The following is a 15,922-nucleotide window of genomic DNA, read 5'->3' on the forward strand; positions in this document are numbered from 1 at the left end:
TATCCAATAAAACATTTATTGAGAAACCGACCCTTATATAAACCAGTATAAGAAAAATCTTCCTTACTAGTAGACAAATCCTTGATACAGAAATCCAGAAGTATTAAATATCATACAGGGTTGAGCTGAGGCTGCTCAACAATTTATTACAAGCACGCCGATATTATACATAAAGGCGGATATGACACAAGGGTATGGTGGCATAACTACTGACTCGTAATAAAAGTGGTGGTGGATATGTCACAGTGAAGTAGGTCACAAGACTCCTAATCTTACAGCTCATCGAGCGTCGGAGTGAGGCTCGATGATTTTATTCGGGTAGCGGAGGCATATATGATACAAGTGACCAAATCCAGGATCACACGGGACTGACTGGGATTCCTCTAGGCATCGGACTCGCTATCGAACTCTTCATCCATAAGAACACCTTCGTCAATATCTGGCCAAATCAACAAGACAGGTGAGTACTTTGAATGTACTCGCAAGACAGTTCGGACATAAGATATAACAAATGCAAACATGATGCACATGAGCAGTTTAGTAATGCACACTCAGGTAATAAATTTGCACGACATGTTAAATAAAAAGGAAGTCAGGCGGTAGTCCTCCCAAAATCCTAATAAGATAGCGGAAGACCGATCGGGTGTCTGAAGCGACGCCTCGAAAGGTAAAAATAAATTAACATGCCGCAGTCGGGCGTCGGGGCGACACCGCATAAAGGGCTTATATTGAAAAGTAAATGACAATGAGTGCCACAGTCGGACGTCTTAAGCGACATCTCGAAAAGGGCTTATAATGAAAGTAAATAACAAGAATGCCACGGTCGGACGTCTGAGCGACATCACATAAAGGGCTTATGTCGAAAGTCAATCGCAAGGATGCCACAGTCGGACGTCTGGGCGACATCACATAAAGGGCTTATATTGAAAGCAAATAACAACAGTGCCACAGTCGGACGTCAGAGCGACATCACATAAAGGGCTTATATCAAAAGTAAATAACAATAGTGCCACAGTCGGACATCTGAGAGACATCACATAAAGGGCTTATATCGAAAGTAAATAACAACAATGCCACATTCGAACGTCTGAGCGACATCACATAAAGGGCTTTTATTTCATTATTCGAGTTCAAGCAGTTCACGAATTCAAATCATTCTAAGGAAATAGTCAGTACATAATAATAAATGGGTTAGTCCATCCACAGGAATAACACTCAGCCGGGTTTAACACTCATGTTAATTTACCGGAGATTGTCACTGAGACTAACACTGAGACGGACGTTGGGACTGACACTGACACTGACATAGATAAGTTGATCACAGTCCTTGACCATAGATATGGTTACTCGAATGGTTTTGACTCTATAGAGTTTGTACTCTTTAACCACAGCCAACGGATTTCAGTAGTCACGAAGGACTAGTTCCGTTTACGATATTTTAGAAGTAAACACATCTAACCAGTACACACCCATTCCACATCCCGTTGCCAGGGATCACCCTAGGCGACGTTCAAGAAAAACTTTAAGACGGGAAGGCCACAACCTCGAATAGCATGGGATCAAATTTATATCGCGCGCTCTAAGGGGTGCCCCCCTCTCGGTCCCAATCGGAAACACCCATGCCCCCTGACCGGATGACGGGCTTTAATCCAGGGCCATGGAACCCTCATCAGGGCCCCTCTATTTGGTGTGTACGTGGAAAGAGTTTTGCAACTTACTAAACCATATTCTTTGCAGAAAACATGTGGCAGCACAAAAGGGGACGGACGGTAACGTGACTTGATCCACGTTAACACTGGAGTTAAACGGTTGACATAAGACTGGCATGCTTCAACAATACCATCTTACCACCTTTCATGTCACCACATGATCATGTTATCTTTCATCAAATGACACATCAAGTTTCGAAGCTCACTTGTAGTTGCCTTGCATGCAATATAACACTTACTGATGCTTATATAAACATGCCATGAAATAACTACTCAAGCAAACATGCAAAACACTCATCATATCAAAGGTTCAAACATGCTTGCCTAGTTCGGAGTAGTCGGAGTCTAGCTCGGTGAAGTTTGCGTCTCCGTCACCTCCGTCGGTATCTACGGTATAAAAGAAAGTCGGATACTATGTAAATACCGTGCGTGCACAAAAAGTCTTCCAAATATTTTTCAAATAAATACGATAAAAAATTAGACAGAAAAATAAAGATGACAGAAAAAGAATCAATTCAAAACCATCTTTTGTTTAAAAGTTATTAAGGTTTTAGTCCAGGGACTCATCTGTAATGAAACAGAAAGTTTCCAGGGGGTAGTTTATAAGAAGACAGAAAAACGTTTCAGTTAGAAACCGTATTTTTCCCGACGGCGTTTTCAAAAAAGGTTCAAAAAAAGAAAAAGCTGACGAGGGGGTCCCACCCGTCAGGTTTGAACTTCAAAACAGAGTCACCGGCGCCCGAGGGCTGCGGTGGTCGCCGGCGTCGATCCACGGCGAGTTAGGAGGAGTGGGTGGTACCTACGGACTCAGGGTGCTCTCCCGCGTCTGTGGGTGGTGGAGTTGGTCGTCGGCGAGCACCACGTCGATGGCGGCCTTCACTCCGGCGGACGACGGTTCGGGCGAGGATGGATCTCTCCGAAGGGAGCTGCAACCTTCAAATTGGGGCGCGGGTTAGGCTAGGTAGTGGATCATGAGGTTACGGATGCGGTTTGGGGGTGGAGGTGCGCTCAACAGAGAAGATCTTGCTGGAGCCCGAAGCGGATCGGGGCGGCCGGAGTCGGAGAAGAAGTCCTCCTCGAGGCCCTCCTAGTGGCTGGGCGTGGTTCTGGTGAGGTGGAGGTGTGATGCCTGGACTAGGGCAAGCTTGGGGCGCTATTTATAGCCGGCCCGAGGCGGTGGCCGAGAACGTGACAACTCCGGCAAGTGATTACGACGAGGCAGTGGTCGGGCAGGTGGTTTAGGGGTCGGGGCAGCTGCGAATTGGTCCACTGGTTCCATCCTGAGGCTAAGCTTGGCAAAACTTGGGTGATACTCCAAGTTTCTGACGGAACGGCATTGCTGGCACGTCGGCGGCAGGGAGCGCGCCTTGTGCTTCTCAAGCCATGGCAACGGCTCTATAGCGTGCATAGGCAAGCGGACAACCATGCGGAGGTTGCTGGTGGCTTGGGCGGTGCTGGAAGGCGCCGAAAGGCAGGGCCGTCCCCTGCTGGCCGCCACGGGTGGCTCTGCCACGGCAGAAGACGCCAGCGATGAGGTGCCATGTCGCCACCGACACTTGCGCCCGTTCAAACGATCGTGCGGCGCACTGGATATGAAGAAGGAGCAGTGAGCAACGATCCAAGGTGGCTACTGGTGAGATTGTCGATGGTTTCTGACGGAAACGACACTGTCGACTGAAACTGAAACACTGAAACTCTGAACTTTTCTGAATGTTGCCAGAAACAGTGCACGCCAGGTGTTTGATGAAATGTTTTTGGCATGTGGAAAAGCTTTCTAGAGTTGATATTTGGTGAGGTGACCTCTCAATGCACCTGGGGGCTGCCTGATTTATCTCAGAATTTTTGGAATAGAAAAATAATGTATTTCACCAAAAATGGCAAATCTGGTCCAAACTTGCAGCAAGCAAAATTTGAAAATTTTGAATTGTGGACAAGTGGATCTTGATGGATCTAGGTTGAGGGTACTAAGGACTAGTCAGAGGAGTTTGTTTGGGACCAAAACTCAAAAGGGATCTGGTGGTTCCTTTGTAAAACACCTAGGTCCAAAATAAATGACAGAAATTGCTTTGAGGTTAAAATAAATAGAATAAAAAACAAAAATGGGTCGAACCTGCTAGGATTGGATATTTGACTTGACCCAAAGTGGAGGAAGGGGTTTTGGAAGAAAATCTCAACATGTGACAAGGAAAAAGAGAAATCTTTAAAAGGTCAAAGAATAAAAAGCAAAAATCCATAGGATTTCTTTTTAATAGAAATAGTTGCAAAACCCTCCAATATTATTTGTGTTGAGCCAACACAATTTTGAAAAACCTTTAATACTAAAGATCAAGGTTGAGAAGGACCTTCGTTAGAAAAGAAAAATATTTGTCATAAAAAGAAAAGATTTGAGAAGAAGAGTCCCTCTAAAAAAATTCAAATACCCTCCTTTAATTCAATAAAGATTTTAATGAAAACCAAATCAAAATTTTTGGAGTGTTACAATATGGCAGGGGGGCGCGCGGCTTGGGAGGAGCCCAAATAGGATTCGGTCCTACTTGGGGCGCCTCCTGGCCTCTCCCCTCCCCCTCCCACCTATATATATGTGGGGGCGCCCCTAGCACACCCCACACAATTGCCTAGCCGTGTGCGGCCCCCTCCATCGTTTACTCCCCGGTCATATTTTTGTAGTGCTTAGGGCGAAGCCCTACGGAGATCACTTCACCATCACCATCACCACGCCGTCGTGCTGACGAAACACATCTACTACCTTGACGTCTTGCTGGATCAATAAGGCGAGGGACGTCAGCAAGCTGAACGTGCGCAGAACTCGGAGGTGCCGTACGTTTGGTACTCGATCAGTGGATCGCGAAGAAAGTTCGACTACATCAACCACGTTGTGAAACGCTTCTACTTATGGTCTACGAGGGTACATATACACACTCTCCCCCTCGTTGCTATGCATCTCCATGGATAGATCATTGTGTGTGCATAGAATTTTTTTTGTTTTCCATTCAACAATTTCCAACAGTGGTATCAGAGCCAGGTCTATGCGTAGATGATATGCACGAGTAGAACAGAAAGAGTTGTGGGCGGTGATAGTCATACTGCTTACCACCAATTTCTTATTTTGATTCGGCGGTATTGTGGGATGAAGCGGCCCGGACCAACCTTACATGTCCACGTACATCAGACCGGTTCCACCGACAGACATGCAACTAGTTTTGCATAAAGGTGGCTGCCGGATGTCTGTTTCTCCTACTTTAGTTGAATCGAGTTTGACTATGGCCAGTCCTTGAAGAAGGTTAAAATAACAAACTTGACGAAACACCGTTGTGGTTTTATGTGTAGGTAAGAACGGTTCTTACTAGAAGCTCGTAGCAGCCACGTAAAACTTGCAACAATAAAGTAGAGGACATCTAACTTGTTTTTGCAGGGTATGTTGTGATGTGATATGGTCAATACATGATGAGATATACATTATTGTATGAGATGATCATGTTTTGTAAGATATCTGGCAACCAGCAGGAGCCGTATGATTGTCTCTTTATTGTATGAAATGCATACGCCATGTAATTGCTTTACTTTATCGCTATCAATTAGCAGTAGTTGTAGATGCAATAGTTAGCGAGACGACCACGACACTACGATGGAGATCAAGGTGTTGAGCCAGTGACGTTGGAGATCATGATGATGCTTTGGAGATGGAGATCAAAAGCACGAGATGATGATGACCATATCATGTCACATATTTTGATTGCATGTGATGTTTATCTTTTATGCATCTTATTTTGCTTAGTACGGTGGTAGCATTATAAGATGATCCCTTCACTAAATTTCAAGGTATAAGTGTTCTCCCTGAGTATGCGCCGTTGCGACAGCTCGTCGTGTTGAGACACCACGTGATGATCGGGTGTGATAGACTCTATGTTCACATACAATGGGTGCAAGATAGTTTTGCACATGCGGAATACTCGGGTTAAACTTGATGAGCCTAGCATGTACAGACATGGCCTCGCAACATTGGACACCAAAAGGTCGAACGTGGATTATATAGTAGATATGATCAACATAGAGATGTTCACCATTGATGACTACCCCATCTCACGTGGAGGATCGGACATGGGTTAGTTGATTTGGATCACGTATCACTTAGATGACTTGAGGGATGTATATTTAAGTGGGAGTTCTTAAGTAATTTGATTAATTGAACTTTATTTATCAGGAACTTAGTCCTGATAGTATTTGCATGTCTATGTTGTAGATCAATGGCCCGTGCTACCGTTCCCTCGAATTTTAATGCGTTCCTAGAGAAAGCTAAGTTGAAAGATGATGGTAGCAACTACACGGACTGGGTCCGTAACTTGAGGATTATCCTCATTGCTGCATAGAAGAATTATGTCCTTGATGCACCGCTAGGTGAAAGGCCTACTGCAGGAGCAGATGCTGATGTTTTGAACGTGTGGCAAGCTCGATCTGATGACTACTCGATAGTTCAGTGTGCCATGTTTAAGGTTTAGAACCGGGACTTCAAAGACGTTTTAAACATCATGGAGCATACGAGATGTTCCAGGAGTTGAAGTTAATATTTCAAGCAAATGCTCGGGTTGAGAGATATGAAGTCTCCAACAAGTTCTATAGCTGATACGTCTCCGTCGTATCTACTTTTCCAAACACTTTTGCCCTTGTTTTGGACTCTAACTTGCATGATTTGAATGGAACTAACCCAGACTGACGCTGTTTTCAGCAGAACTGCCATGGTGTTATTTTTGTGCAGAAATAAAAGTTCTCGAAATAAACCTTACTATTTTAATGGACTTTGTTATTCTTGATATTCCCAAGGACAATAGTATGTCGATTATCCTTGGTAGACCCTTTTTGAATACTGCAGGGGTTGTTATTGATTGCAACACAGGCAATGTCACTTTTCATGTTAATGGTAATGAGCATACGGTACACTTTCCGAGGAAACAACCTCAAGTTCATAGCATCAATTCTATTGGAAAAATTCCAACTAACATTATTGGAGGTTTTGAATATCCTCTTCCTACTGTCAAGAAGAAATATGATATTCTTATTATTGGGGATGTGCATATCCCCATTGAGGTAACCTAGTGTTATTCTAAATTTCTCCGGTTCGATGTTATTCGGAATGTGTTTGTTAACAAGACTTGATCAACCTTGTTAGTGGATTCCTTTTGATGATCATGAGATGGATGAAGTTAGAAGGCACAACCTTCTGTACCCTCCTTTTACTTTCTGTTATTTAGATTAAATAAAGTAAAAATAGTATTTTCAGTCTGTTTTCTGAATTATCCATGCAATAAAAATACCCCGAAAATAAAAGTTCTCCAAATGCCCTGCAAATTTAATATGATTTTTTCTGGCATATTTGAGAATATTCGGCACAGAGAGCACAGCAGGGGGAGCTGGCACTTGGCCACGAGGGTCCAGGGCGCGCCCCCTGCCTCGTGGGCCCATGATGGCCCCCTCCACTTATTCCTGCACCCACACACTTCTTCTTCCTCCCAAAAAAATCATCATACAGCTCAAGCACGAGTTCTAGCTCACTTTGCTGCCATTTTCGATCTCCTTGCTCAAAGCTCCATTCACAAAACTGCTTTGGGGGATTGTTCTTTGGTATGTGACTCCTCCAATGGTCCAATTAGTTTTTGTTCTAATGCTTTATTCATTGCAAATTTTTGCTGCTTAGGTGACCTTGTTCTTGAGTTTGCATGTCAAATTTATATGGTCCCAAGTAATTTTAATGCATGATATAGGCTCTAGGCACTTATGGGAGTAGTTGCTATCAAGTTTGTTGAGTTTGATTCACTTTTATTTTGAGTTACTAAAAATTTCAGAAACTTTCAGAAAAAGATGAAGAGACTCTTCTTGAGGGGCTCCTCTAGCCAAGTCTCTAAGGATAAATAAGTTAAGGAGAATGAAAAGCCCAAGTATAATCTTCCTCGTGTGGCGGAAGTACGGCCGTGTGAAGAGAGTAGCCTGGATTTATGATGACTTTTATTCTTTGGCTGATAATGCGGGCCTCGCCGACTTCCTCCACGACCAGATCAAATAGTATCTCTTACTCACCAATACTTTCGTGCAAAATTTCTACTTTTATCCTAAGAAATCACCTCCTTCAGTAGAGTTTCATTAATATGATGTGGCTAGGGAGATGTCGCTATATGAATTTTGCACGGTTTGTAAGATACCTTTCGGGGGCAGCTTAGAGGAACCACATCGTAAAGATATGGATGGATTTACTGATACTATTACTGTAGGGGAAACGAGGAAGGTTTCTGATGCAAGAATTACTAGCATACATTTTCCTGTTTTACGCTACTTTGCAATATTTCCTAGTCGATGCTTAATTGGTCGCAGAAACTGTGGAAACCTTAGTGTCCCTGATATTATTATTTTGTTCCATGCTTTATTTCATGATAAATCTGTTAGTATGGGCGCTATTATTGCTAAACAATTAAGCCTGAACCGTACAAAGGGCCCCATCTTTGGAGGTATCTATTAGGGATGAAAATGGAGCAGAAACGGACGGAACTGAGTGCTACCACATCTGTTTTCATATTTTTTTGCAGAAGAGGAAACGAATACAGAAACCTCAGAAATGAATATGGAAACAGATACTGTCGGAAACGGACATGGAGCAAATACAAAGCAGACATGAAAACAGAAGTGGGCGTTGATCGAAACTTAAAACCCCCTTTGATCATAGAGAAATCCACACAAAAACAAACAAATATAATGAGTTGTTAACATGGCTATAAAATAATATCATTATGTTAGCAACTTAGTGTAGTATTGTAGTAGTACTGAACAATTATGTATAGAGTCAAGCTGGGTACATGTGTGGTAGTAGAAGTTGTGCCTCAGACTCATTCTACTAATTGTGTCATTGTGTGTTGTTTGGTGGTTGGGCCACAAAGGACACATAGGTCTGTAGTAAAATGGAAATTCCATATTCATGGAAACGGAAAGTTCCGTTTCCATGTCTGTTCCACCAGAAAACACCATTCCGTTTTTTTTCCTTTCCGCATAAAAAATTCCATTTCTACTTCCGTTTTGCAAATTTCCATTTCTGTTTTCATATTTCCTCTCGTTTCCATTTTTCCTCTGGAAAAATGGAAAGTTTCCACTCCATTTTCATCCCTAGTATCTATGCTTCACGCCTTGCTAAACATTTCAGGATACCTATTAAGCATTTTGAGAAAGAGGAAAAATTGCTTCCTCCTACTTTTCTAGATTATAAGAGCATGGTAGCACATGAGTTTATTGTTCAAAATGATGATAAGATGCTTTTGTATAATTTGAGATTTCATAAGAAACACAGTGAGACTGTTATCTTGCCTGCACCCTCTTTGATTGATTTAACTGCAGGCCCTTACCTCGTCTTGCCGGAGGCCGTCTATGCGCTTCGTGGCCATACATCAGCTCTAGAGCCTGAGTCGGAACCACCACTTGACCCTTATCGACCATCCTGTTATCAGTGGGATCCGGAGGAGATCGCCAGCCAGTGGCAATATGATGACACTCCTCTGTACACCGGAGAGAGTAGCTGCGATCCATGGGCATAGACCAACTTAGGCCAAAATCCTAAGCTTGGGGGAGTACATATTTCTCACCGACATTACATTCATGTTCACACACTCATCTAGTCGTCGGTGCTCATACTTTTCCATTGTACTATCCATGCTAGTTTAATTTCTTTTTCTAGCTTTCTTCTTGTGTGTTTAATAAACCTTAAGAAAAAACAAAAAAAATTAGTTAATTTACTTTCCATGCTTGTAGTAGTAATTAACAGAAAACCCAAAAAGATTTCTTGTTCTTCTTTTGCTTGTTGGGAGCTTTCCTGTGTAAATAATTTTATTTCTTTTCTTTGCTTTGGGGGTCGAGAGGAGAAGACCATAATGAAAATGTTTAGTGGCTCTCATATGCATGATTGTTGATTTAACCAAGAGCCCATATTACCTTGTCTTCTCACTTGAATTGAATGCTTGCAGATTCCAGCTTAGTCCAATGCACGTGCACTATTATTATTATCCACACCGTCCGGTCGTGCAAGTGAAAGGCAATAATGACGATATATGATGGACTGATTGAGATGAGAGAAGCTGGTATGAACTCGACCTCTCTTGTTTTGTAAATATGATTAGTTCATTGTTCCTGATTCAGCCTATTATGAATAAACATGTTTGCAATGACAATTAGAGATTATAGTTGCTTATGCCATGCTTAATTAGCCAAGAGCTTATAATGGTTTACCTTGCGTGCCAACATGCTATTAAAATGGTTGTGATGTGGTATGATAGGGTGGTATCCTCCTTTGAATGATTCGAGTGATTTGACTTGGCACATGTTCACACATGTAGTTGAAACAAAATCAACATAGCCTTCACGATATTTATGTTCATGGTGGATTATATCCTACTCATACTTGCCCGCGGTATTGATTAATTTTAATGCATGTTCATGACTGTTGTCGCTCTCTCAGTTGGTCGCCTCCCAGTCTCTTGCTAGCCTTCACATGTACTAAGCGGGAATACTTCTTGTGCATCCAAACTCCATAAACCCCAAAGTTATTCCATATGAGTCCACCATACCTTCCTATATGCGGTATTTACCTGCCGTTCCAAGTAAATTTGTATGTGCCAAACTCCAAACCTTCAAATGAAATTCTGTTTTGTATGCTCGAGAAGCTCATGTATCAACTAGGGTTGTCTGTATCTTCCATGTTAGGCGGGTTATTCTCAAGAGGAGTGGACTCCGCTCCTCATTCACGAGAAAATGGCTGGTCACCGGGATGCCCAGTCCCATGCTCAAATCAAATCAAAATAATTGCAAACAAAACTCCCCCAGGATTGTTGCTAGTTGGAGGCACCCGTTGTTTCGGGCAAGCCATTGATTGATGCTTGTTGGTGGTGGGGGAGTATAAATTTTACCATTCTGTTTGGGAACCGCCTATAATGTGTGTAGCATGGAAGATATCGAGATCTCATAGTTGTTATGTTGACAGTGAAAGTATACCGCTCAAAATGTTATTCATCTCTGTTTCAAAACCGAGCTCTGGCACCTCTACAAATCCCTGCTTCCCTCTGCAAAGGGCCTATCTATTTACTTTTATGTTGAGTCATCACCCTCTTATTAAAAAAAGCACCCTCTGGAGAGCACCGCTGTCATTTGCATGCATTACAATTAGTTTATATTGGGTATGACTATGACTGGATCTCTTTTACCATGAATTACAATGTTTAGTCAGTCCTTGATCTTTAGAGGTGCTCTGCATTTATGTTTTGCGGTCTTAGAAAGGGTTAGCGAGATACCATCTTGTTATATCATATTATGATTGTTTTGAGAAAATGTTGTCATCCGAGATTTATTATTATTGCTCGCTAGTTGATTATGCCATTGATATGAGTAAATATGAGACCTAAGTGTTATTGTGAATATGGTTAGTTCATAATCTTTGCTGAAAACTTGAATGCTGGCTTTACATATTTGCAACAAAAAGAGCAAACAGAGTTTGTAAAAGTTTTTCTTTATCACTTTCAGTTTGTCAACTGAATTTCTTGAGGACAAGCAAAGGTTTAAGCTTGGGGGAGTTGATACGTCTCCGTCGTATCTACTTTTCCAAAAACTTCTTCCCTTGTTTTGGACTCTAACTTGCATGATTTGAATGGAACTAACCCGAACTGACGCTGTTTTCAGCAGAACTGCCATGGTGTTATTTTTGTGCAGAAATAAAACTTCTCGGAATGACTTGAAAATCCACGGAGCAACTTTTCAGAATTAATAAAAAATACTGGCGAAAGAATCAGCGTTAGGTGGCCCACACCCTGTACACGAGGGTGGGGGGTGCACCCCCTCCCCTAGGGTGCGCCCCCCTTCCTCGTGGGCCCCCTAGACGTCCACCGACCTCAACTCCAACTCCATATATTTGCTTTCGCGGAGAAAAACATCAGAGAGAAAGTTTCATCGCATTTTACGATACGGAGCCGCCGCCAAGCCCTAATCTCTCTCAGGAGGTCTGATCTTGAGTCCATTCGGGGCTTCGGAGAGGGGGATTCATCGCCGTCGTCATCATCAACCATCCTCAATCACGAATTTCATGATGCTCACCGCCGTGCGTGAGTAATTCCATTGTAGGCTTGCTGAACGGTGATGAGTTGGATGAATTTACCATTCAATCAAGTTAGTTTTGTTATGGTTTGATCCCTAGTATCCACTATGTTTTGAGATTGATGTTGCTATGACTTTGCTATGCTTAATGCTTGTCACTAGGGCCCGAGTGCCATGATTTCAGATCTGAACTTATTATGTTTTCATGAATATACGTGAGTTCTTGATCCTATCTTCCAAGTCTATAGTCACCTATTATGCGTTATGATCCGACAACCCCGAAGTGACAATAATCAGGATACTTCTCGGTGATGACCGTAGTTTGAGGAGTTCATGTATTCACTGTGTTAATGCTTTGGTCCGGTACTCTATTAAAAGGAGGCCTTAATATCCCTTAGTTTCCATTAGGACCCCGCTGCCACGGGAGGGTAGGACAAAAGATGTCATGCAAGTTCTTTTACATAAGCACGTATGACTATATTCAGAATACATGCCTACATTACATTGATGAACTGGAGCTAGTTCTATGTCACCCTATGTTATAACTGTTACATGCTGAACCACATTCGACATAATTATCCACCACTGATCCAATGCCTACGAGCTTTTCACATATTGTGCTTTGATTATTTACTTTACCATTGCTACTGTTACAATTACTACAAACTACTACTGTTACTTTTGCACTATTACCATTACTTCCATATTACTTTGCTACTAAATACTTTGCTGCAGATACTAAGTTATCCAGGTGTGGTTGAATTGACAACTCAACCGCTAATACTTGAGAATATTCTTTGGCTCCCCTTGTGTCGAATCAATAAATTTGGGTTGAATACTCTACCCTCGAAAACTGTTGCGATCCCCTATACTTGTGGGTTATCAATAGCTGCAAGATGGAGGAGAACAACTCTGTCAGTGAAAACATACTCAAAATGTCTGGGAATTACAATCACTTGACTCAGCTGGGAGTTGATCTTCCAGTTGATTGTGTTATTGACAATGTTCTTCAATCACTACCACCAAGCTACAAAGGCTTTGTGATGAACTATAATACACAAAGGATCAAAACAATTCGCGAGCTCTTCGCAATGCTTAAGGCTGCAGAGGTAGAAATCAAGAAGGAGCATCATGTCTTGATGGTTAACAAGACCACTAGTTTCAATAAAAAGGGCAAGGGAAAGAAAGGGAACTTCAAGAAGAATGGCAAGCAAGTTGCCACTCCCGGGAAGAAGCCCAAAGCTGGACCCAAGCCTGAAACTGAGTGCTTCTACTTCAAAGGGACTAGTCACTGGAAGCGGTACTGCCCCAAGTATTTGGCGGATAAGAAGGATGGCAAAGTGAACAAAGGTATATTTGATATACATGTTATTGATGTGTACCTTACTAATGCTCTTAGTAGCGCCTGGGTATTTGATACTGGTTCCGTTGCTCATATTTGTAACTCGAAACAGGAGCTACAAATTAAATGAAGATTGGCTAAGGACAAGGTGACGATGCGCGTCGGGAATGGTTCCAAGGTCGATGTGATCACCGTCGGCACGCTACCTCTACATCTACCTTCGGGATTAGTTTTTAGACCTGAATAATTGTTATTCAGTGAGAGCATTGAGCATGAACATTATATCTGGATCTTGTTTAGTGCGAGACGATTATTCATTTAAATCAAAGAATAATGGTTGTTCTATTTGTATGAGTAATACCTTTTATGGTCATGCACCCTTGAAGAGTGGTCTATTCTGTTGAATCTTGATTGTGGTGATACACATATTGATAATATTGATGCCAAAAGATGCAAAGTTGATAATTATAGTGCAACATATTTGTGGCACTGCCGTTTAGGTCATATTGGTGTAAAGCGCATGAAGAAACTCCATGCAGATGGACTTTTGGAATCACTTGATTATGAATCATTTGATACTTGTGAACCATGCCTCATGGGCAAGATGATTGAAACTCCGTTCTCTGGAACAATGGAGCGAGCCAATGACTTATTGGAAATAATACATACCGATGTATGCGGTCCGATGAGTGTTGAGGCACGCGGTGCGTATCGTTATTTTCTAACCTTCATAGATGATTTGAGCATATATGGGTATATCTACTTAATGAAACACAAGTCTGAAACATTTGAAAAGTTCATAGAATTTCAGTGTGAAGTGGAGAATCATCATAACAAGAAAATAAAGTTTCTACGATATGATCGCGGAGGTGAATATTTGAGTTACGAGTTTGGTCTTCATTTAAAACAATGTGGAATAGTTTCATAACTCACGCCACCTGAAACACCACAGCGTAATTGTCGGAAAGGGGAAGGAGGAAAGGAAAGAAAGGAAATATGATTCCCCCTTCCTTCCCCCTCCCCCCTCTTTCCTCCCCCTCTAATATATATGGCAGGGGGGCACGCGTCTTGGGAGGAGCCCAAGTAGGATTCAGTTCTACTTGGGGCGCCTCCTGGCCTCTCCCCTCCCCCTCCAACCTATATATATATATATATATATATATATATATATATATATATATATATATATATATATATATATATATATATCACCCCTAGCACACACCACACAATTTCCTAGCTGTGTGTGCCGCCCCCTACACCATTTACACCCCGGTCATATTTTTGTAGTGCTTAGGCGAAGCCCTCCGGAGATCACTTCACCGTCACCGTCACCACACCGTCGTGCTGACGGAACTCATCTACTACCTCGACACCTTGCTGGATCAAGAAGGCGAGGGACGTCACCGAGCTGAACGTGTGCAGAACTCGGAGGTGCCATACGTTCGGTACTCGATCGGTGGATCGCAAAGAAAGTTCGGCTACATCAACCACGTTGTGAAATGCTTCCGCCTACGGTCTACGAGGGTACGTAGACACACTCTCCCCCTCGTTGCTATGCATCTCCATGGATAGATCGTTGCATGTGCGTAGAATTTTGTTTGTTTTCCATGCAACGATTCCCAACAAAAACTATGGCCCCGGGTCTACTTTAATTATATATAAAAAAACCAAAAATATCCTTGCTGCAATTTTATTTCTTTTATATTTTTTAAAATTTATTTATCTACCACTATGAGATTTGACCCTTGCAATTAACAAGTTCAAGGGGATTGACAACCCTTTTGCCCGTGTTGGGTGCAAGTATTTGCTTTTGTGTGTGCAGGTGCTGTTCACAAGGTTTTGAATGATTTTCCTATTGGTTCGATAAACCTTGGTTCTCACTGAGGGAAATACTTATCTCTAATGCACTACATCTCCTCTTCTCTTCTGGGAAAATCCCATCACAACTCACAAGTAGCGATGGGATGCTGGTGATATTCTATAAACAATTATGGCATATCTTTGGAGATAGGGAACCTTTGAGATCTAGGTTATTCTTAATGGAAGAAGATTACCTAAAGGTTGGAACAACACAACCGTTCTATTGGTTCCAAAATCGAACTCTCGGAAAAAGGTAAAGATCTAAGACCAATAATCTTATGCAATGTCCTTTATAAAATAATATAAAAAATTCTTGCAAAAAGGTTAAACATTATTTTACCAATGACTGTATCCACTTGCAGGGTGCCTTAGTCCCTGGTAGTATTATCATAGATAATATTTTGATAGCATACGAAGTAGTGCAATGTTTGAAGAACAAATGGAAGGGGAAAGATGCATATGCAACAATTAAGTTAGACATGAGCAAGGCTTATGATAGGGTATAATGGTGTTTTCTTAGAAAAATGATAGGCAAATTGGCTTCTGTGATGAAGAGTGTATGGAGAGCTAATCGAAGATATTATACTAGGAAGAGGACTAAGGCAAGGAGATCCACTATCCCCTTACTTGTTTATTATTTGTGCTGAAGTTTTATCCTCCATATTATACAAGGCCGAAGCAGAAGGAACAACGAAAGGAGTCCGAGTTTTCCAAAAATCCCATAGCATATCACATTTATTCTTTGTGGATGATTCGCTTATCTTATGCAGAGCAAAGAAAAAAGATGTCTTGAAGCTAGAGGAAATATTGTCCATGTATGAGTCTCTCTCTAGTCAAACTGTGAACGAGGATAACTGGATAAGACAACACTCCTGTTCGGCGGAAATACAATTGACTA

The sequence above is a fragment of the Triticum aestivum genome, chromosome 2B (genome assembly GCF_018294505.1).
Source record: "Triticum aestivum cultivar Chinese Spring chromosome 2B, IWGSC CS RefSeq v2.1, whole genome shotgun sequence".
Taxonomy (NCBI): domain Eukaryota; kingdom Viridiplantae; phylum Streptophyta; class Magnoliopsida; order Poales; family Poaceae; genus Triticum; species Triticum aestivum.